Source organism: Lepus europaeus, unplaced genomic scaffold (assembly GCF_033115175.1).
Source record: "Lepus europaeus isolate LE1 unplaced genomic scaffold, mLepTim1.pri SCAFFOLD_32, whole genome shotgun sequence".
Taxonomy (NCBI): Eukaryota; Metazoa; Chordata; class Mammalia; order Lagomorpha; family Leporidae; genus Lepus; species Lepus europaeus.
Genome location: NW_026909196.1, coordinates 8,111,606 through 8,137,285, shown reverse-complemented (window position 1 = coordinate 8,137,285; position 25,680 = coordinate 8,111,606).

Genomic DNA, 25,680 nt, shown 5'->3' with positions numbered 1-25,680 from the left:
AATGTGTAGAGCTGGTGTCCCCTGGATGAACCAATTAGTGTTTCCAAGCACAAAATTAAATGTTCCCTGATAAAAAAAAACATTCAAAACAATAATGTGCATGGATAATATCATGAATACACAAACACAGAGACTGTAGCAATATCTGGGATTGAGTTAGCCAAAACCAAACCGCATATAACCGGTTTCAACCAGTCATATCCGCACAAAGTGGTATGGAATTCATATGCAATGGACCGAGAGAATCACAGTAAAAATAGTTTTGGAGAAAAGCAACGTATTTTCGTTAGGCAAGTGCAAAAATGTCATCTATACAAACAGAAATATCATGTTTGTTTGCCACGGTTCGTATAGTATTCTCCCTAGAAAACACGAATGTGTAGAGCTGGAGTCCCCTTGATGGACCAATTAGTGTTTCAGTGGTATAAAATTAAATGTTCCCTGATAAAAACATTCAAAACAATAAAGTCCATCGATAATATCCAGAAAACACAAACACAGAGGCTGCAGCAATATCTGGGATTGAGTTAGCCAAAACAAAACCGGATATTTCCGGTTTCATCCAGTCATATCCGGACAAACTGGTGTGGAATCCATATGCGATGGACCGAGAAAATCACAGTAAAAATGGTTTTGGAGAAAAGCAATGTCGTTTCATTAGGCAAGTGCATAAAATGTCATCTATACAAACAGAAATATCATGTTTGTTTGCTGCAGTTCGTATAGTATTCTCCCTAGAAAATATGAATGTGTAGTGCTGAAGTCCCCTTGATGAACCAATTAGTGTTTCAGCGGTACAAAATTAAATGTTCCCTGACAAAAACATTGAAAACAATAAAGTCCATCGATAATATCCAGAAAACACAAACACAGAGGCTTTCACAATATTTCGGATTGAGTTACCCAAAACACAACCGGATATTTCTGGTTCCATCCAGTCATATCCAGACAAAGTGGTGTGGAATTCGTATGCAATAGGCTGACAATATCAGAGTAAAAATGGTTTTGGAGAAAAGTAAACTCTTTTCCTTAGATAAGTGCAAAAAATGTCATCAATACAAACAGAAATATCATGTTTGTGTTGTGCATTTCCTCTAGCTTTCTCCCTAGAAAATACGAATGTATATAGCTGGTGTCTCCATGTGGATCCAATTAGATTTCCAAGCACAAAATTAAATGTTCCCTGATAAAAAATATTCAAAACAATAATGACCATAGATAATATCATGAATACACAAACACAGAGGCTGTAGCAATATCTGGGATTGAGTGAGCCAAAAACAAAACCGGATATTTCCGGGTTCATCCAGTCATATCTGGAAAAAGTAGTGTAGATCTGTATGCAATGGACCGAGAAAATCCCAGTAAAAATGGTTTTGGAGAAAAGCAAAGTCTTTCGTTAGGCAAGTAGATAAAATGTCATCTATAGAAACAGAAATATCATGTCTGTTTGTCGCAGTTCCTCTAGCTTTCTCCCTAAAAAATACGAATGTGTAGAGGTGCCCCATGATGAACCAATTAGTGTTTCTACGGTACAAAAATAAATGATCTTTGATAAAAACATTCAAAACAATAAACTGCATCGATAATATCCAGAAAACACAAACACAGAGGCTGTAGCAATATCTGGGATAGAGTTAGCCAAGAAACAACCGGATATTTCTGGTTGCATCCAGTCATATCCGGACAAAGTGGTGTGGAATTCCTATGCAATGGACCGAGAATATCACAGTAAAAATGGTTTTGGAGAAAAGCAAAGTCTTTTCCTTAGGCAAGTGCACAAAATGTCATCTATACAAACAGAAATATCATGTTTGTTTACCGCAGTTCCTCTAGCTTTCTCCCTAGAAAATAAGAATGTGTAGAGCTGGTGTCTCCATGTGGAACCAATTAGTGATTCCAAACAGAAAATTAAATGTTCCCTGATAAAAAACATTCAAAACAATAAAGTCCATTGATAATATCCGGAAAGCACAAAAAAAGAGGCTGTAGCAATATCTGGGATTGAGTTAGCCAAAACAAAACCCGATATTTCTCGGTTCAGCGAGTCACATCCAGTAAACTGGTGTGGAATTCGTATGCAATGGACTGAGGAAATCACAGTAAAAATGGTTTTGGAGGAAAGCAAAGTCTTTTCGTTAGGCAGGTGCATAAAATGTCATCTATACAAACAGAAATATTGGGTTTGTTTGCCACAGTTCCTCTAGCTTTCGCCCTAGAAAATACGAATGTGTAGAGCTGGTGTCTCCATGTGGAACCAATTAGTGTTTCTACGGTAGAAAAATAAATATTCCCTGATAAACACATCAAAACAATAAATTCCATCGATTATATCCGGAAAACACAAACACAGAAACTTTCACAATATTTCGGATTGAGTTAGCCAAAACACAACCAGATATTTCTGGTTTCATCCAGTCATATCCGGACAAACTAGTGTGGAAGTCATATGCAATGCACCGAGAAAATCACAGTAAAAAAGGTTTTGGAGAAAAGCAAAGTCTTTTCATTAGGCACGTGCATAAAATGTCATCGACACAAACAGAAATATTATGTTTGTTTGCACAGTTCCTCGAGCTTTCTCCCTAGAAAATACAAATATGTAGAGCTGGTGTTTCATGTGGAACCAATTAGTGTATCTAAGCTCAAAATTAAATGATCCCCGATAAAAAGCATTCAAAACAATATAGTCTTTGATCATATCCAGAAAACACAAACACAGAGGCTGTAGCTTATGTGGGATTGAGGTAGCCAAAACAAAACCGGATATCTCCGGTTTCAACAGACATATCCGGATAATGTGGGGTGGAATTCATATGCAATGGACCAAGAAAATCACAGTAAAAATGGTTTTGGAGAAAAGCAAAATCTTTTCAGTAGGCAAGTGCCTAAATTGTCATCTATAGAAACAGAAATAGCATGTTTGTTTGCCGCAGTTCCTCTAGGTTTCTCCCTAGAACATACGAATGTGTAGAGCTGGTTTCCCAATGATGAACCAATTAATATTTCAACGGTACAAAATTAAATGTTCCCTGATAAAAACATTCAAAATAATAAAGACCATCGATAATATCCAGAAAACACAAAAGCAGAGGCTTTCCAAATATTTCGGACTGAGTTAGCCAAAACACAACCGGATATTTCTGTTTTCATCCAGTCACATCTGGAAAAAGTGGTGTGAAATTCGTATGAAAAGAACCGAGAAAATCACAGTAAAAATGGTTTTGGAGAGAAACAAAGTATTTTCGTTAGGCAAGTGCATAAAATGTCATCTATGCAAACAGAAATACCATGTTTGTTTGTCACAGTTCCTCTACATTTCTCCCTAGAAAATACGAATGTGTAGAGCTTGTGTCTCCATGTGGAACCATTTAATGTTTCTAAGCACAACATTAAATGTTACCTGATAAAAAACATTCAAAACAATAAAGTCCATCGATATTATGCAGAAAACACAAAAACAGAGGCTGTAGCAATATCTGGTATTGAGTTAGCCAAAACACAAGCGGATATTTCTGGTTTCATCCAGGCATATCAGGAAAAAGTGCTTTGGAATTCGTATGCAATGGACCGAGAAAATCAGAGTAAAAATGATTTTGGAGAAAAGCGATGTCTTTTTTTAGGCAAGTGCATAAAATGTCATCGATACAAACAGAAATATCATGTTTGTTTGCCGCAGTTCCTCTACCTTTCTTTCTAGAAAATACAAGTATGTAGAGCTGGTGTCTCCCTGTGGAATCAATTAGAGTATCTAAGCTCAAAATTCAATGTTCCCCGATAAAAAACTTTGAAAACAATAAAGTCCGTTGATAATATCCGGAAAACACAAACACAGAAGCTGTAGCAATATCAGGGATTGAGTTAGCCAAAACACAAATAGATATTTCCGGTTTCATCCAGTCATATCCGGGCAAACTGGTGTGGAATTCGTATGCAATGGACCGAGATTATCACAGTAAAAATGGTTTTGGAGAAAAGCAAAGTCTTTTTGTTAGGCAAGTGCATAAAATGTCATCGATACAAACAGAAATATCATGTTTGTTTGCCGCAGATCCTCTAGCTTTCTCCCTAAAAAATAAGAATGTGTAGAGCTGGTGTCTCCCTGTGGAACCAATTAGTGTATCTAAGCTCAAAATATAAGGTTCCCCGATGAAAAACATTCAAAACAATAAAGTCCATTGATGATATCCAGAAAACACAAACACAGAGGCTGTAGCAATATCTGGAATGAGATAGCCAAAACACAACCGGGGGGTGGAGCCAAGTTGGCGGATAGTGAGGACGTGCACCTTAGTTTGGCAAAATATAGTTTCATAAAAGTGGAATTACTGTAGCCTCAGGAAAAGACTCAAGAAAAAAACTGCAGAGGAAATGCTTCCGGATCCAGTGGATGTGACACAGACGACTTACAGGGAGCCCACCACGTGGAAAACCAACCATGGGAGACGATCCGAGCAGTGGGAGACGAGCCGAGCGGTGGGAGAGGAGCCGAGCGGCGGGAGAGGAGCCACAGAATCTCGCCAGTGCGGGAACGAACTGAGGAGGGTAAGACCTCAGAAACCTGAGACATTGGGGGGGGGGGGGAACAGAGGCCTCTCCCTTCACTCACCAAGCAAAACAAAGAGCACCGCGATTTTACATATGTAAAGCGCAGCCAAACTCAGTAACTTTAGCAAAACTCGAGAACACATTGAGGGCTGCATATAGTCTTTGTTTGGTCCCAGGGGTAGATCAAACAAATACTCACAGAGGCCAGATTTCAACTACCCTCAACTCCACTCCCAAAAGAGTCAGAAAAAAAAAAAAGAGAGAGAGAGAGAGCGAGCCAGCAAGGAGCAAGTGAGTGAGCAATCTGGGAGAGTGTCTCTTTACAAAGCCTTAAACCTGAAGAATCGAGCATAGCTCTCTGGCCACACCCATCACAGCCCCTAAGGCTCCAACAAAGCAGACAGTTCACTTAGAGGAATAGTATGACGAGAAAAAAAAACACCACAGCAAAAAAAAAAAAAAACACCATAAATTATCTCCAACATGCCAAACAACAAACATAGAAGCTGAGGTAACAAGAGCAAGGAAGACACTATGACGCCCCCAAGTGAACAAGACACGCCAATGCAAGATTATGAAGATGAAGAGATAGAGGAAATGCAAGAAGCAGATCTCAAAAAATTGATAAGAACATTAAGAAGTTCTCAAAAACAAATTCTTGAACTACAGAAATCCTTAATGGACAAGATAGAAAATCTCTCCCGTGAAAATGAAATATTAAGGAGGAATCAAAATGAAATGAAACAACTAGTAGAACAGGAAACTGAGATAGTGACAAAAAACCACAAGGAAATGAAGAACTCAATAGATCAAATGGCAAACACATTACAGAGCCTTAAAAACAGAATGGGTGAAGCAGAAGAGAGAATATCGGAATTAGAAGACAGAGCACAGGAAAGGAAACAGTCAAATCAAAGAAAAGAAGAAGAAATCAGAAATCTAAAAAATACTGTCAGGAATCTACAGGATACTATTAAAAAACCCAACATTCGGGTTCTAGGAGTTCCTGAAGGCATGGAAAGGGAGAAAGGATTAGAAGGCCTTTTTAGTGAGATACTAGCAGAAAATTTCCCAGGTTTGGAGAAGGACAGAGACATCCTAGTACAGGAAGCTCATAGAACCCCTAATAAACATGATCAAAAGAGATCCTCACCACGGCACGTCGTAATCAAACTCACCACAGTGAAACACAAAGAAAAGATCCTAAAATGTGCAAGAGAGAAACGCCAGATTACTCTCAGAGGATCTCCAATTAGACTTACAGCTGACTTCTCATCAGAAACCCTACAAGCCAGGAGAGAATGGCGAGATATAGGCCAGGTACTAAGAGAGAAAAACTGCCAGCCCAGAATATTATATCCTGCAAAGCTCTCATTTGTGAATGAAGGTGAAATAAAGACCTTTCACAGCAAACAGAAATTGAAAGAATTTGTCGCCACTCGTCCAGCCCTGCAAAAGATGCTTAAAGATGTGTTACATACAGAAACACAGAAACACGGTCACCAACATGAAAGAAGGTAAAGGAAGGAAACTTCACAGCAAAAGATCACAGGAATCTCAAACCAGATATTAGAAAATATCTTTGGCAAATGGCAGGGCAAAGTTACTCCTTCTCAATAGTCACATTGAATGTTAATGGCTTGAACTGTCCAGTTAAAAGACACCGATTGGCTGATTAGGTTAAGGAACAAAACCCATCTTTTTGCTGCTTACAAGAAACTCATCTTTCCAACAATGATGCATACAGACTGAAAGTGAAAGGCTGGAAAAAGATATACCATGCCAACAGAAATGAAAAAAGAACGGGCGTAGCCATCTTAATATCAGACAACATAAACTTTACCACAAAAACTGTCAGGAGAGACAAAGAGGGGCACTATATAATGATTAAGGGATCCATTCAACAGGAAGATATAACAATTATCAATGTATATGCACCTAATCACAGGGCACCAGCTTATTTAAAAGACTTGTTAAGGGACTTAAAGGGAGACTTAGACACCAATACAATAGTACTGGGGGACTTCAATACTCCACTCTCAGAGATAGACAGATCAACAGGACAGAAGATCAACAAGGAGACAGCAGATTTAAATGACACTATAGCCCAAATGGATCTAACAGATATCTACAGAACATTTCATCCTACATCTAAGGACTTTACATTCTTCTCAGCAGTACATGGAACCTTCTCTAGGATTGACCACATACTAGGCCATAAAGCAAGTCTCAGCAAATTCAAAAGAATTAGAATCATACCATGCAGCTTCTCAGACCACAAAGGAATGAAATTGGAAATTAGCAACTCAGGAATCCCCAGAGCACGTGCAAACACATGGATATTGAACAACATGCTCCTGAATGAACAATGGGTCATAGAAGAAATTAAAAGAGAGATCAAAAATTTTCTGGAAGTAAATGAGGATAACAGCACAACATACCAAAACCTATGGGATACAACAAAAGCAGTGTTAAGAGGAAAATTTATATCAATAGGTGCCTACATCAAGAAATTGGAGAGGCACCAAATAGATGAGCTTTCAAGTCATCTCAAGGATCTAGAAAATCTGCAGCAAACCAAACCCAAACCCAGTAGAAGAATGGAAATAATTAAAATCAAAGAAGAAATCAACAGGATTGCATCCAAAAAAAAAAAACCATTACAAAAAATCAGCCAAACGAGCAGCTGGTTTTTTGAAAAAATAAACAAAATTGACACCCCATTGGGCCAACTAACTAAAAAAAAAAGAAGAGAAAAGACCCAAATCAATAGGATCAGAGATGAAAAAGGAAACATAACAACAGACACCACAGAAATAAAAAGAATCATCAGAAATTACTACAAGGACTTGTATGCCAGCAAACAGGGAAATCTATCAGAAATGGACAGATTCTTGGACACATACAACCTCCCTAAATTGAGCCAGGAAGATATAGAAAACCTAAACAGACCCATAACTGACACAGAAATTGAAACAGTAATAAAGGCCCTCCCAACAAAGAAAAGCCCAGGACCAGATGGATTCACTGCTGAGTTCTACCAGACATTTAGAGAAGAACTAACTCCAATTCTTCTCAAACTATTCAGAGCAATCGAAAAAGAGGGAATCCTCCCAAATTCTTTCTATGAAGCCAGCATCACCTTAATTCCTAAGCCGGAAAAAGATGCAGCATTGAAAGAGAATTACAGACCAATATCCCTGATGAACATAGATGCAAAAATCCTCAATAAAATTCTGGCCAATAGAATGCAACAACACATCAGAAAGATCATCCACCCAGACCAAGTGGGATTTATCCCTGGTATGCAAGGATGGTTCAACGTCCGCAAAACAATCAACGTAATACACTACATTAACAGGCTGCAGAAGAAAAACCATATGATTCTCTCAATAGACGCAGAGAAAGCATTTGATAAAATACAACACCCTTTCATGATGCAAACTCTAAGCAAACTGGGTATGGAAGGAACATTCCTCAATACAATCAAAGCAATATATGAAAAAACCCCCAGCAAACATCCTATTGAATGGGGAAAAGTTGGAAGCATTTCCACTGAGATCTGGTACCAGACAGGGATGCCCACTCTCACCACTGCTATTCAATATAGTTCTGGAAGTTTTGGCCAGAGCTATCAGGCAAGAAAAAGAAATTAAAGGGATACAAATCGGGAGGGAAGAACTCAAACTATCCCTCTTTGCAGATGATATGATTCTTTATTTAGGGGACCCAAAGAACTCTACTAAGAGACTACTGGAACTCATCGAAGAGTTTGGCAAAGTAGCAGGATATAAAATCAATCCACAAAAATCAACAGCCTTTGTATACACAGGCAATGCCACGGCTGAGGAAGAACTGCTAAGATCAATCCCATTCACAATAGCTACAAAAACAATCAAATACCTTGGAATAAACTTAACCAAGGACGTTAAAGGTCTCTACGATGAAAACTACAAAACCTTACAGAAAGAAATAGAAGAGGATACCAAAAAATGGAGAAATCTTCCATGCTACTGGATTGGAAGAATCAATATCATCAAAATGTCTATTCTCCCAAAAGCAATTTATACATTCAATGCAATACCAATCAAGATACCGAAGACATTCTTCTCAGATCTGGAAAAAATGATGCTGAAATTCATATGGAGACACAGAAGACCTCGAATAGCCAAAGCAATCTTGTACAACAAAAACAAAGCTGAAAGCATCACAATACCAGATTTCAGGGCATACTACAGGGCAGTTGTCATCAAAACAGCATGGTACTGGTACAGAAACAGATGGATAGACCAAGGGAACAGAATAGAAACACCAGAAATCAATCCAAACATCTACAGCCAACTTATATTTGCTCAAAGATCCAAAACTAATCCCTGGAATAAGGACAGTCTATTCAATAAATGGTGCTGGGAAAATTGGATTTCCATGTGCAGAAGCTTGAAGCAAGACCCATACCATTCACCTTAGACAAAAATTCACTCAACGTGGATTAAAGACTTAAATCTATGACCCGAAACCATCAAATTATTAGAGAGCATTGGAGAAACCCCGCAAGATATAGGTACAGGCAAAGACTTCTTGGAAAAGAACCTGGAAGCACAGGCAGTCAAAACCAAAATTAACATTTGGGATTGCATCAAATTGAGAAGTTTCTGTACTTCAAAAGAAACAGTCAGGAAAGTGAAGAGGCAACCCACAGAATGGGAAAAAATATTTGCAAACTATACTACAGATAAAGGGTTGATAACCAGAATCTACAAAGAAATCAAGAAAATCCACAACAACAGAACAAACAACCCACTTAAGAGATGGGCCAAGGACCTCAATAGACATTTTTCAAAAGAGGAAATCCAAATGGCCAACAGACACATGAAAAAATGTTCAAGATCACTAGCAATCAGAGAAATGCAAATCAAAACCACAATGAGGTTTCACCTCACCCCGGTGAGAATGGCTCACATCCAGAAATCTACCAACAATAGATGCTGGAGAGGATGCGGTGAAAAAGGGACAGTAACCCACTGTTGGTGGGAATGCAAACTGGTTAAGCCACTATGGAAGTCAGTCTGGAGATTCCTCAGAAACCTGAACATAACCCTACCATACAACCCAGCCATCCCACTCCTTGGAATTTACCCAAAGGAAATTAATTTGGCAAATAAAAAAGCCATCTGCACATTAATGTTTATTGCAGCTCAATTCACAATAGCTAAGACCTGGAACCAACCCAAATGCCCATCAACAGTAGACTGGATAAAGAAATTATGGGACATGTACTCCATAGAATACTATACAGCAGTAAGGAACAATGAAACCCAGTCATTTGCAACAAGATGGAAGGATCTGGAAAGCTTCATGCTGAGTGAATTAAGCCAGTCCCAAAGAGACAAATATCATTTGTTTTCCCTGATCGGCGACAACTGAGCACCAAAGGGAAAACCTGTTGAAGTGAAATGGACACTATAAGAAACGATGAACTGATCAGCTTTTGTCCTGACTCTAGATGTACAATGTAATACTTTATCCTTTTTAGTATTTGTTGTTGTTGTTGTTGTTCTAGTACTAGTGGTTGAACTCTGTAAATAACACACAATTATTCTTAGGTGTTTAAATTCTAACTGAAAAGTGATCCCTGTTAAATTTCAGAGTGGAAAAAGAGAGGGAGGAGATGCACAATTTGGGACATGCACAATCAGTCTTGCCCCAAATGATGGAGTTAGAAATGTGCCAGGGGATTCCAATACAATCCCATCAAGGTGGCATGTACCAATGCCATCTCACTAGTCCAAGTGATCAATTTCAGTTCACATTCGATGGCTTAGATAGGTCTAAAAATCAAAGGGATCACACAAACATGACAAGTGTCTGCTAATACTAACTGATAGAGTCAAAAAGGGAGAGAAAGATCCAACATGGGAAGTGGGATACACAGCAGACTCATAGAATGGCAGATGTCCTAAACAACACTCTGGCCTCAGAATCAGCCCTTAAGGCATTCGGATCCAGATGAAGAGCCCATGAGAGTATTGTAGGCATGGAAAGCCAAGATACCATGGAAAAGAAAAAAAGAAGACCTAAATGAAAGATCACTGTTAGTGAGATCCCAATGGAAAGAATGGGGCCATCAAAGAAGGAGGTACCTTTCTCTGAAGGGAGGAGAGAACTTCCACTTTGACTGTGACCCTATCGGAATAAGATCAAAGTCAGCGAACTCTAAAGGCTTCCATAGCCCTGGCAACTCATGACTAGAGCCTAGGGAGATTACTGACGCCTTCAACAGGAGTGTCAAATTGTTAAGTCAGCAACAGAAGTCACTGTGTACTTACATCCCATGTGGGATCTGTCCTTAATGTGTTGTCTAATGTGCAGTGATGCTATAACTAGTACTGAAGCAGTATTTTTACACTTTGTGTTTCTGCGTGGGTACACACTGATGAGATCTTTACTAATTACATACTGAATCGATCTTCTGTATATAAAGATAATTGGAAATAAAAAAAAACCTGGTGTTAAATTGGAAATGGCATAGAATATTAATTAATTTAAAAAAATATTATGTAGGATCTCTGTCTTTAATGTGCTGTACACTTTTATTTAAAGCTATAACTAGTACTCAAACAGTATTTTTTATTCTTTCACTTTGTGTTGCTATATGGGGGAAAACTGTTGAAATCGTTACCTAATATATACAAAACTGATCTTTTGTATATAAAGAGAATTGAAAATGAATCATGATGTGATAGGAAGGGAAGAGGGAGCGGGAGGGGGGAGGGTTGTGGGTGGGAGGAAAGTTTTGGGAGGGGGAAGCCATTGTAACCCATAAGCTGTACTTTGGAAATTTATATTCATTAAATAAAAGTTTAATTAAAAAAAAAAACAACCGGATATTTCCGGTTTCATCCAGTCATATATGGACAAACTGGTGTGGAATTTGTATGCAATGGACTGAGAAAATCACACTAAAAATGGTTTTGGAGAAATGCAGTCTTTTCGTTAGGCAAGTGCATAAAATGTCATCTATAGAAACAGAAATATCATGTTTGTTTGCCGCAGTTCCTCTAGCTTTCTCCCTAGAAAATACAAATATATAGAGCTGGTGTCTGCATGTCGAACCAATAAGTGTATCAAAGCTCAAAATTAAATGTTTCCCGATAAAAAACATTCAAAACAATAAAGTCCATTGATAATATCCGGAAAACACAAACACAGAGGCTGTAGAAATATTTCGGATTGAGTTAGACAAAACACAACCGGATATTTCCGGTTTCATCCAGTCATATCTGGACAAACTGGTGTGGAATTCATATGCAATGGACAGAGAAAATGACAGTAAAAATGGTTTTGGAGAAAAGCAAAGTCTTTTCCTTAGGCAAGTGCATAAAATGTCATCTATACAAACAGAAATATCATGTTTGTTTGCCGCAGTTCCTCTAACTTTCTCCATAGAAAATACAAATGTGTAGAGCTGGTGCCCCCATGATGACCCAATTAGTGTTTTTATGGTGCTAAATTAAATGCCCCCTGATAAAAAATTCAGAACCATAAAGTCCATCGATAATATCCGAAAACACAAACACAGAGGCTTTATTTCGGATTGAGTTACCCAAAACACAAACGGATATTTCTGTTTACATCCAGTCATATCCGGACAAACTGGTGTGGAATTCATATGTAATGCACAGAGAAAAACAGAGTAAAAATGGTTTTGGAGAAAAGCAAAGTCTTTTCGTTAGGCAAGTGCATATAATGTCATCTATACAAACAGGAATATCATGTTTGTTTGCCTCAGTTAAACTAGCTTTCTCCTTAGAAAACATGAATGTGTAGAGCTGGTGTCCACATGATGAACCAATTAGTGTATCAATGGTACAAAATTTAACGTTCCCTGATAAAAACATTCAAAACAATAAATTCCATCGATAATATATAGAAAACACAAACCCAGAAGCTATCACAATATTTCTGATTGAGTTAGCCAAAACAGAACCGGATATTTCTGGTTTCATCCAGTCATATCCGGACAATGTGGTGTGGAATTCGTATGCAATGGAATGAGAAAATCACAGTAAAAATGGTTTTGGAGGAAAGCAAAGTTTATTCGTTATGCAAGTGCATAAAATGTCATCTATACAAAAGGAAATATCATGTTTGTTTGTCGCAGTTCCTATAGCTTTCTCCCTAGAAAATACGAATGTGTAGAGCTTGTTTCAAATGTGGAACCAATTAGTGTTCCAAGCACAAAATTAAATGTTCCCTGATAAAAAACATTAAAAACCATAAAGTCCGTTGATAATATCCAGAAAGCACACACACAGAGGCTGTAGAAATATCTGGTATTGTGTTAGCCAAAACAAAACTGGATATTTCCGGTTTCATCCAGTCACATCTGGAAAAATTGGGGTGGAATTCGTATGCAATGGACCGAGAAAAAAACAGTAAAAATGGTTTTAAAAAAAAAGCAAAATCTTTTCATTAGTCAAGTGCATAAAATGTCATCTATACAAACAGAAATATCATGATTGTTTGCCGCAGTTACTCTAGCTTTCTCCCTAGAAAATACGAATGTGTAGAGCTGGTGTCTCCATGTGGAAACATTCAGTGATTCCAAGGAAAAAATTAAATATTCCCAGATAAAAAACATTCAAAACAATACAGTCCATCGATAATATCCAGAAAACACAAACACAGAGGCTGTAGCAATATCAGGGATTGAGTTAGCCAAAACACAACCGGATATTTCCGGTTTCATCTGGTCATATTCGGACAAACAGATTTGGAATTCGTATGTAATGGACTGAGAAAAACAGAGTAAAAATGGTTTTGGAGAAAAGCAAAGTCTTTTCGTTAGGCAAGTGCATAAAATGTCATCTATACAAACAGAAATATCATGTTTGGTTGTCGCAGTTCCTCTTGCTTTCTACCTAGAAATTACGAATGTGTCGAGCTGGTGTCTCCATGTGGAACCAATTACTGTATCCAAGCTCAAAATAAAATGTTCCCCGAGCATAACATTCAAAACAATAAAGTCCATCGATAATATCCAGAAAACACAAACACAGATTCTTTCACAATATTTCGGAGTGAGTTAGCAAAAACACAACCGGATATTTCTGGTTTCTTCGAGTCATATCCAGACAAACTGGTGTGGAATTCGTATGCAATGGACCGAGGAAATCAGAGTAAAATTGGTTTTGGAGAAAAGCAAAGTCTTTTCGTTAGGCAAGTGCATAAAATATCATCGATACAAACAGAAATATCATGCTTGTTTGCCGCAGTTCCTCTAGCTTTCTCCCTAGAAAACACGAATGTGTAGAGTCGGTGTCCCCATGATGAACCAATTAGTGTTTCCAAGCACAAAATTAAATGCTTCCTGATAAAAAACATTCAAAACAATAAAGTCCATGGATAATATCAGGAATAAAAAAAAACAGAGGCTGTAGCAATATTTGGGATTGAGTTAGGCAAAACACAACCGGATATCTCTAGTTTCATCCAGTCATATCCGGACAAACTGGTGTGGAATTCGTATGCAATGGACCGAGAAAATCATAGTACAAATGGTTTTGGAGAAAAGCAAAGTTGTTTCTTTAGGCAAGTGCAAAAAATGTCATCTATACAAACAGAAATATCATGTTTGTTTGCTACAGTTCCTCTAGCTTTCTCCCTAGAAAATACGAATGTGTAGCGCTGGTGTCTCCATGAGGAACCAATCAGTGATTCCAAGCAAAAAATTAAATGTTCCCTGACAAAAAACATTCAAAACAATAATTTCCATGGATAATATCAGGAATAGACAAACACAGAGGCTGCAGCAATATCTGGGATTGAGTTAGCCAAAAAAAACCCAGATATTTCTGGTTTCATCCAGTCATATCCGGACCAACTGCCATGGATTTCGTATGCAATGCATCGAGGAAATCACAGTAAAAATGCTTTTGGAAAAAAGCAAAGTCTTTTCTTTAGGCAAGTGCAAAAAATGTCATCTATACAAACAGAAATATCATGTTTGTTTGCCGCAGTTCCTCTAGCTGTCTCTCTAGAAAATACGAATGAGTAGAGCTGGTGTCTCCATGTGGAACCAATTAGTGTTTCCAAGCCCAAAACTAAATGTTCCCAGATAAAACAGATTCAAAACAAAAAAGTCCGTGGATAATATCCGGAAAACACAAACAGAGAGGCTGTAGCAATATCTGGGATTGAGTTAGCCAAAACATAACCGGATATTTCCGGTTTCATCCAGTCATATCTGAACAAACTGGTGTGTAATTCGTATACAATGGACCGAGAAAATCACAGTACAAATGGTTTTTGAGAAAAGCAAAGTCTTTTCGTGAGGCAAGTGCATAAAATGTGATCGATACAAACAGAAATATCATGTTTGTTTGCTGCAGTTCCTATAGATTTCTCCCTAGAAAATATGAATATGTAGAGCTGGTGTCTCCATGTGGAACCAATTACTGTATCCAAGCCCAAAATTAAATGTTCCCGGATAACAAACATTCAAAACAATAAAGTCCGTTGATAATGTCCAGAAAACACAAACACAGATGCTGTAGCAATATCTGGGATTGAGTTAGCCAAAACATAACCGGATATTTCCGGTTTCATCCAGTCATATCCGGACAAACTGGAGTGGAATTCGTATGCAATGGTCCATAAAATCACAGTACAAATGGATTTGGAGAAAAGCAAAGTCTTTTCGTTAGGCAAGTGCATAAAATGTCATCTATACAAACAGAAATTTCATTTTTTTTCCGCAATTCCTCTAGCTTTCTCCTTAGAAAATACGAATGTGTAGAGCTGGTGTCCACATGATTAACCAATTAGTGTTTCTACGGTACAAAACTGAATGTTGCCTGATAATAACATTCAAAACAATAAATTCCATCGATAATATATAGAAAACACAAACAAAGGCTTTCACAATATTTCTGATTGAGTTACCCAAAACACAAACGGATATTTCTGTTTACATCCAGTCATATCCGGACAAACTGGTGTGGAATTCATATGTAATGGACAGAGAAAAACAGAGTAAAAATGGTTTTGGAGAAAAGCAAAGTCTTTTCTTTAGGCAAGTGCATAAAATGTCATCTATACAAGCAAGAATATCATGTTTGTTTGCCTCAGTTAAACTAGCTTTCTCCTTAGAAAATACGAATGTGTAGAGCTGGTGTCCACATGATGAACCAATTAGTGTATCAATGGTACAAAATAAAATGTTCCCCGAGCATAACATTCAAAACAATAAATTCCATCGATAATATATAGAAAACACAAACCCAGAAGCTATCACAATATTTCTGATTGAGTTAGCCAAAACAGAACCGGATATTTCTGGTTTCATCCAGTCATATCCGGACAAAGTGGTGTGGAATTCGTATGCAATGGAACGAGAAAATCACAGTAAAAATGGTTTTGGAGGAAAGCAAAGTTTATTCGTTATGCAAGTGCATAAAATGTCATCTATACAAAAGGAAATATCATGTTTGTTTGTCGCAGTTCCTATAGCTTTCTCCCTAGAAAATACGAATGTGTAGAGCTTGTTTCAAAATGTGGAACCCATTAGTGTTCCAAGCACAAAATTAAATGTTCCCTGATAAAAAAACATTAAAAACCATAAAGTCCGTTGATAATATCCAGAAAACACAAACACAGAGGTTGTAGCAATATCTGGGATTCAGTTAGCCAAAAAACACAATCGGATATTTCTGGTTTCATCAACTCATACCCGGACAAAGTGGGGTGGAATTCATATGCAATGGACCGAGCAAATCACAGTAAAATTGGTTTTGGAGAAAAGCAAAGTCTTTTCGTTAGGCAAGTGCATAAAATGTCATCTATACAAACAGAAATATCATGTTTGTTTGCCGCAGTTCCTCTAGCTTTCTCCCTAGAAAATACGAGTGTGAAGAGCTTTTGTCTCCATGTGGAACCACTTAGTGTTTCTACGGTACAAAATTAAATGTTCCCTAATAAAAGCATTCAAAACAATAGAGTCGATCGATAATATCCAGAAAACACACACACAGAGTATGTAGCAATATCTGGATTTGAGTTAGCCAAAACACAACCGGATATTTCTGTTTACATCCAGGCATATCCAGACAAAGTGGTGTGGAATTTGTATGCTAAGGACCGAGAAAATCACAGTACAAATGGTTTTGGAGAAAAGCAAAGACTTTTCCTTCGGTAAGTGAATAAAATGTCATCTATACAAACAGAAATATCAGGTTCGTTTGCCACCGTTCCTCAGGCTTTCTCCCTAGAAAATACGAATGTGTAGAGCTGGTGACTCCATGTGGAACCAATTAGTGTTCTACAGTACAAATTCAAAGTTCCCTGATAAAAACATTCAAAGCAATAAAGTCCATCGATAATATCCAGAAAACACAAACACTGAGGCTGTAGAAATATCTGGGATTGAGTTAGCCAAAACACAACCGGATATTTCTGGTTTCATCCAGTCATATCCGGACAAAATTCTGTGGGATTCGTATGCAATGACCCCAGAAAATCACAGTATAAATAGTTTTGGTGAAAAAGCAAAGTCTTTTCGTTTGGCCAGTGCATAAAATCATCGATACAAACAGAAATATCATGTTTGTTTTCCTGAGTTCCTCTAGATTTCTCCCTAGAAAATATGAATGTGTAGATCTGGTGTCTCCATGTGGAACCTATTTGTGTTTCTACTGTACAAAATTAAATGTTCCCTGATAAAAACATTCAAAACAATAAAGTGCATTGATAATATCCAGAAAACACAAACACAGAGGCTGTTGCAATATCTGGGATTCAGTTAGCCAAAACACAAACGGATATTTCTGGTTTCATCCATCCATATCTGGACAAAGTGGTGTGGAATTCATAGGTAATGGACCGAGAAAATTACAGTAAAAATGGTTTTGGGGAAACACAAAGTCTTTTCGTTAAGCAAGTGCATAAAATGTCATCGACACAAACAGAAATATCATGTTTGTTTGCCGCAGTTACTCTAGATTTCTCCCTAGAAAATACGAATGTGTAGAGCTGGTGTCTCCATGTGGAACCAATTAGTGTTTCCCAGCACAAAATTAATGATCCCTGATGATAACATTCAAAACAATAAAATCCATCTAAAATATCCAGAAAACACAGACCCTAAGGATGTAGCAATATATGTGATATAGTAAGCCAAAACACAACGAGATATTTCTGGTTTCTTCCATTCATATCCGGACAAAATGGGGTAGAATTCATAGGCAATGGAACGAGAAAAATGGAACGAGTAAAAATGGTTTTGGAGAAAAGCAAAGTCTTTTCGTTAGGCAAGTGCAGAAAATGTCATCTATACAAACAGAAATATCATGTTTATTTGCCGCAGTTCCTCTAGCTTTCTCCCTAGAAAATACGAGTGTGAAGAGCTTTTGTCTCCATGTGGAACCACTTAGTGTATCTACGGTACAAAATTAAATGTTCCCTGATAAAAACATTCAAAACAATAAAGTCCGTTGATAATATCCGGAAAACACAAACACTGAGGCTGCAGCAATATCTTGGATTGAGTTAGCCAAAACACAACCGGATATTTCTGGTTTCATCCTGTCATATCTGGACAAAGAGGGGTGGAATTCGTATGCAATTTCCCAGAAAATCACAGTAAAAATGGTTTTAGAGAAAACGAAAGTCTTTTCATTAGGCAAGTGCATAAAATGTCATCTATACAAACAGAAACATCTTGTTTGTTTGTAGCAGTTCCTCTAGATTTCTCCCTAGAAAATACGCATGTGTAGAGCTGGTGTCTCCATGTGGAACCAATTAGTGTTTCTATGGTACAAAATTAAATGTTCCCTAATAAAAGCATTCAAAACAATAAAGTCCGTTGATAATATCCAGAAAACACAAACACAGAGGCTGTAGCAATATCTGGGATTGAGTTAGCCAAAACATAACCGGATATTTCTGATAGCATCCAGTAATATCTGGACAAAGTGTGGTGGAATTCGTAAGCAATGGACCAAAAAATCACAGTAAAAATGGTTTTGGAGAAAAGCAAAGTCTTTTCGGTAGGCAAGTGCATAAAATGTCATCAATACAAACAGAAATATCATGTTTGTTTACCACAGTTCCTCTAGCTTTCTCCCTAGAAAATACAAATGTGTAGAGCTGTTGTCTCCATGTGGAAGCAATTAGTGTTTCTACGGTACAAAATGAAATGTTCCCTGATAAAAACATTCAAAACAATAAACCCCATCAATAATATTCTGAAAACACAAACACAGAGGCTGTAACAGTATCTGGCATAGAGTAAGCCAAAACACAACTGGATATTTCTGGTTTCATCCAGTCATATCCGGACAAAGTGGGTTGGAATTTGTGTGCAATGGACCGAGAAAATAACAGTAAAAATGGTTTTAGAGAAAAGCAAAGACTTTTCCTTCGGCCAGTGAATAAAATGTCATCTATACACATAGAATTATCATGTTTGTTTGCCGCAGTTCCTCTAGATTTCTCCGTAGAAAATACGAATATGTAGAGCTGGTGTCTCCATGTGGATCCAATTAGTTTTTCCCAGCACAAAATTAAATATTCCCTGATAAAAAACATTCAAAACCATCAATTCCATTGATAATATCGAGAAATCACAAACACAGAGGCTGTAGCAATATCTGGGATTGAGTTAGCCAAAACACAACGGGATATTTCTGGTTTCATCCAGTCATATGTGGACAAAGTGGTGTGGAAATCATTTGTAATGGACCGAGAATATCACAGTCAAAGTGGTATTGGAAAAAAGCAGTCTTTTCTTTAGGCAGGTGCATAAAATGTCATCTATACAAACAGAAATCTTATGTTTGTTACCTTCAGTTCCTCTAGATTTCTCCCTAGAATACAGGAATGTGTAGAGCTGGTGTCCAATGTTGAACCTATTTGTGTTTCTACTGTACAAAATTAAATGTTCCCTGATAAAAACATTCAAAACAATAAAGTGCATTGATAATATCCAGAAAACACAAACACAGAGGCTGTTGCAATATCTGGGATTCAGTTAGCCAAAACACAAACGGATATTTCTGTTTACATCCAGTCATATCCGGACAAACTGGTGTGGAATTCATATGTAATGGACAGAGAAAAACAGAGTAAAAATGGTTTTGGAGAAAAGCAAAGTCTTTCGTTAGGCAAGTGCATAAAATGTCATCTATACAAACAGGAATATCATGTTTGTTTGCCTCAGTTAAACTAGCTTTCTCCTTAGAAAATACGAATGTGTAGAGCTGGTGTCCACATGATGAACCAATTAGTGTATCAATGGTACAAAATAAAATGTTCCCTGAGCATAACATTCAAAACAATAAATTCCATCGATAATATATAGAAAACACAAACCCAGAAGCTATCACAATATTTCTGATTGAGTTAGCCAAAACAGAACCGGATATTTCTGGTTTCATCCAGTCATATCCGGACAAAGTGGTGTGGAATTCGTATGCAATGGAACGAGAAAATCACAGTAAAAATGGTTTTGGAGGAAAGCAAAGTTTATTCGTTATGCAAGTGCATAAAATGTCATCTATACAAAAGGAAATATCATGTTTGTTTGTCGCAGTTCCTATAGCTTTCTCCCTAGAAAATACGAATGTGTAGAGCTTGTTTCAAAATGTGGAACCCATTAGTGTTCCAAGCACAAAATTAAATGTTCCCTGATAAAAAAACATTAAAAACCATAAAGTCCGTTGATAATATCCAGAAAACACAAACACAGAGTCTGTATCAATATCTGGGATTGAGTTAGCCAAAGTAAAACCGGATATTTCCGGTTTCATCCAGTCATATCCGTACAAACTGCTCTGGAATTCGTATGCACTCTACCAAGAAAATCACAGTAAAAGTGGTTTTGGAGAAAAGCAAAGTTTTTCGTTAGGTAAATGCATAAAATGTCATCTATACAAACAGTAATATCATGATTGTTTGTCGCAGGTCCTCTAGCTTTCTCCCTAGAAAATACGAATGTGTAGAGCTGGTGTCTCCATGTGGAACCACTTAGTGTTTCTACAGTACGAAATAAAATATTCCCTGATGAAAACATTCAAAACAATAAAGTGCATCGATAATATCCAGAAAACACAAACACAGAGGTTGTAGCAATATCTGGGATTCAGTTAGCCAAAAAACACAATCGGATATTTCTGGTTTCATCAACTCATACCCGGACAAAGTGGTGTGGAATTCATATGCAATGGACCGAGCAAATCACAGTAAAAATGGTTTTGGAGAAAAGCAAAGTCTTTTCGTTAGGCAAGTTCATAAAATGTCATCTATACAAACAGAAATATCATGTTTGTTTGCCGCAGTTCCTCTAGCTTTCTACCTAGAAAATACGAGTGTGAAGAGCTTTTGTCTCCATGTGGAACCACTTAGTGTTTCTACGGTACAAATTAAATGTTCCCTAATAAAAGCATTCAAAACAATAAAGTCCATCGATAATATCCAGAAAACACACACACAGAGTATGTAGCAATATCTGGATTTGAGTTAGCCAAAACACAACCGGATATTTCTGTTTACATCCAGGCATATCCAGACAAAGTGGTGTGGAATTCGTATGCTATGGACCGAGAAAATCACAGTACAAATGGTTTTGGAGAAAAGCAAAGACTTTTCCTTCGGTAAGTGAATAAAATGTCATCTATACAAACAGAAATATCAGGTTCGTTTGCCACCGTTCCTCAGGCTTTCTCCCTAGAAAATATGAATGTGTAGAGCTGGTGTCTCCATGTGGAACCAATTAGTGTTTCTACAGTACAAATTCAAAGTTCCCTGATAAAAACATTCAAAGCAATAAAGTCCATCGATAATATCCAAAAAAACACAAACACTGAGGCTGTAGCAATATCTGGGATTGAGTTAGCCAAAACACAACCGGATATTTCTGGTATCATCCAGTCATAATGGACAAAGTGGGATGGAATTCATGTGCGATAGACTGAGAATATCACATTAAAATGGTTTTGGAAAAAAAGCAGTCTTTTCTTTACGCAAATGCACAAAATGTCTTCTATACAAACAGAAATATCATGTTTGTTTGACTCAGTTCCTCTAGATTTCTCCCTAGAAAAAACAAATGTGTAGAGCTGGTGTCCTCATGTTGAACCTATTTGTGTTTCTACGGTACAAAATTAAATGTTCCCTGATAAAAAAAACATTCAAAACAATTAAGTCCATCGATAATAATCAGAAAACACACACACAGAGGCTGTAGCAACATCTGGGATTGAGTTAGCCAAAAAACAACTTTATATTTCTGTTTTCATCTAGTAATATCCAGAAAAAGTGGAGTGGAACTCGTATGTAATGGACCAATCAAATCACATTAAAAATGGTTTTGGAGAAAAGCAAAGTCTTTTCCTTCAGCCAGTGCATAAAATGTCATCTATACAAACAGAAATATCATGTTTGTTTGCCGCAGTTTCTCTAGATTTCTCCCTAGAAAATACGAATGTGTAGAGCTGGTGTCTCCATGTGGAACCAATTAGTGTTTCCCAGCACAAAATTAATGATCCCTGATGATAACATTCAAAACAATAAAATCCATCTAAAATATCCAGAAAACACAGACCCTAAGGATGTAGCAATATATGTGATATAGTAAGCCAAAACACAATGAGATATTTCTGGTTTCTTCCATTCATATCCGGACAAAATGGGGTAGAATTCATAGGCAATGGAACGAGAAAAATGGAACGAGTAAAAATGGTTTTGGAGAAAAGCAAAGTCTTTTCGTTAGGCAAGTGCAGAAAATGTCATCTATACAAACAGAAATATCATGTTTATTTGCCGCAGTTCCTCTAGCTTTCTCCCTAGAAAATACGAATATGTAGAACTGGTGTCTCCATGTGGAATCAATTAGTGTATCTACGGTACAAAATTAAATGTTCCCTGATAAAAACATTCAAAACAATAAAGTCCGTTGATAATATCCAGAAAACACAAACACTGAGGCTGCAGCAATATCTTGGATTGAGTTAGCCAAAACACAACCGGATATTTCTGCTTTCATCCTGTCATATCTGGACAAAGAGGGGTGGAATTCGTATGCAATTTCCCAGAAAATCACAGTAAAAATGGTTTTAGAGAAAACGAAAGTCTTTTCATTAGGCAAGTGCATAAAATGTCATCAATACAAACAGAAATATAATGTTTGTTTGCCACAGTTCCTCTAGCTTTCTCCCTAGAAAATACAAATGTGTAGAGCTGTTGTCTCCATGTGGAAGCAATTAGTGTTTCTACGGTACAAAATGAAATGTTCCCTGATAAAAACATTCAAAACAATAAACCCCATCAATAATATTCTGAAAACACAAACACAGAGGCTGTAACAGTATCTGGCATAGAGTAAGCCAAAACAAAACTGGATATTTCTGGTTTCATCCAGTCATATCCGGACAAAGTGGGTTGGAATTTGTGTGCAATGGACCGAGAAAATAACAGTAAAAATGGTTTTAGAGAAAAGCAAAGACTTTTCCTTCGGCCAGTGAATAAAATGTCATCTATACACATAGAATTATCATGTTTGTTTGCCGCAGTTCCTCTAGATTTCTCCGTAGAAAATACGAATATGTAGAGCTGGTGTCTCCATGTGGATCCAATTAGTTTTTCCCAGCACAAAATTAAATATTCCCTGATAAAAAACATTCAAAACCATCAATTCCATTGATAATATCCAGAAATCACAAACACAGAGGTTGTAGCAATATCTGGGATTGAGTTAGCCAAAACAAAACGGGATATTTCTGGTTTCATCCAGTCATATGTGGACAAAGTGGTGTGGAAATCATTTGTAATGGACCGAGAATATCACAGTCAAAGTGGTATTGGAAAAAAGCAGTCTTTTCTTTAGGCAGGTGCATAAAATATCATCTATACAAACAGAAATCTTATGTTTGTTACCTTCAGTTCCTCTAGATTTCACCCTAGAATACAGGAATGTGTAGAGCTGGTGTCCAATGTTGAACCTATTTGTGTTTCTACTGTACAAAATTAAATGTTCCCTGATAAAAACATTCAAAACAATAAAGTGCATTGATAATATCCAGAAAACACAAACACAGAGGCTGTTGCAATATCTGGGATTCAGTTAGCCAAAACACAAACGGATATTTCTGGTTTCATCCATCCATATCTGGACAAAGTGGTGTGGAATTCATAGGTAATGGACCGAGAAAATCAGAGTAAAAATGGTTTTGGGGAAACACAAAGTCTTTTCGTTAAGCAAGTGCATAAAATGTCATCGACACAAACAGAAATATCATGTTTGTTTGCCGCAGTTCCTCTAGCTTTCTCCCTAGGATGTATGAATGTGTAGAGCTGGTGTCTCCATGTGGAAACAATTAGTGATTCCAAGCTCAAAATTAAATGTTCCCTGATAAAAAACATTCAAATCAATAAACTATGGGGATAATATCAGGAATACACAAACACAGAGGCTGTAGCAATATCTGGGATTGAGTTAGCCAAAACAAAACCGGATATTTCCAGCTTCTTCCAGTCATATAGGACAAACTAGTGTGGAATTCGTATGAAATGGACCGATAAAATCACAGTAAATATGGTTTTGGAGAAAATTAAAGTTTTTTCATTAGGCAAGTTCATAAAACATCATCTATACGAATGGAAATATCATCTTTGTTTATCGCATTTCCTGATGTTTCTCCCTAGAAAATATGAATATATAGAGCTGGTTTCTCCATGTGGAACCAATTACTGTATCCAAGCTCAAAATTAAATGTTCCGCGATAAAAAAAATTCAAAGCAATAAAATCCATTGATAATATCCAGAAAACACAAACACAGAGGCTGTAGCAATATCTGGGATTGAGTTAACCAAAACAAAACCGGATATTTCCGGTTTCATCCAGTCAACTCCAGACAATGTGGTGTGGAATTCGTATGCAATGGACCGAGCAAACCACAGTAAATATGGTTTTGAAGAAAAGCAACGTATTTTTGTTACGCAAGTGTGAAAAATGTCATCTACACAAACAGAAATATCATGTTTGTGTGCCGCAGTTCCTCTAGCTTTCTCCCTAGAATATACGAATGTATAGAGCTGGTGTCTCCATGTGGAACCAATTAGTCTTTCCCAGCACAAAATTAAATGTTCCAAGATAAAAACATTCAAAACAATAAAGTGCATGGATAATATCCAGAAAACACAAACACAGAGGCTGTAGCTATATCTGGGATTGAGTTAACTAACACAAAACCGGATATTTCCGGTTTCATCCAGTAATATCTGGACAAAATGTTGTCGAATTCCTATGCAATGGTCCAAGAAAATCACAGTAAAAATGGTTTTGGAGAAAAGCAACGTATTTTCGTTTTGCAACTGCATAAAATGTCATCTATACAAAATGAAATATCATGTTTGTTTGCCTCAGTTCCTCTAGATTTCTCCCTAGAAAATACGAATGTGTAGGGTTGGTGTTCCCATGATGAACCAATTAGTGTTTCAACGGTACAAAATTAAATGTTCCCAGATAAAAACATTCAAAACAATAAAGTCCATCAATAATACCCAGAAAACACAAACACAGATGATTTCTCAATATTTCGGATTGAGTTAGCCAAAACACAACCGATATTTCTGCTTTCATCCAGTCACATCCGGACAAACTGGTGTGGAATTCCTATGCAACGGACCGAGAAAATCACAGTACAAATAGTTTTGGATCAAAGCAAATTTTTTCGTTAGGCAAGTGCAGAAAATGTCATCTATACAAACAGAAATATCATGTTTATTTGCCGCAGTTCCTCTAGCTTTCTCCCTAGAAAATACGAATGTGTAGAGCTGGTGTCTCCATGTGGAATCAATTAGTGTATCTACGGTACAAAATTAAATGTTCCCTGATAAAAACATTCAAAACAATAAAGTCCGTTGATAATATCCGGAAAACACAAACACTGAGGCTGCAGCAATATCTTGGATTGAGTTAGCCAAAACACAACCGGATATTTCTGCTTTCATCCTGTCATATCTGGACAAAGAGGGGTGGAATTCGTATGCAATTTCCCAGAAAATCACAGTAAAAATGGTTTTAGAGAAAACGAAAGTCTTTTCATTAGGCAAGTGCATAAAATGTCATCTATACA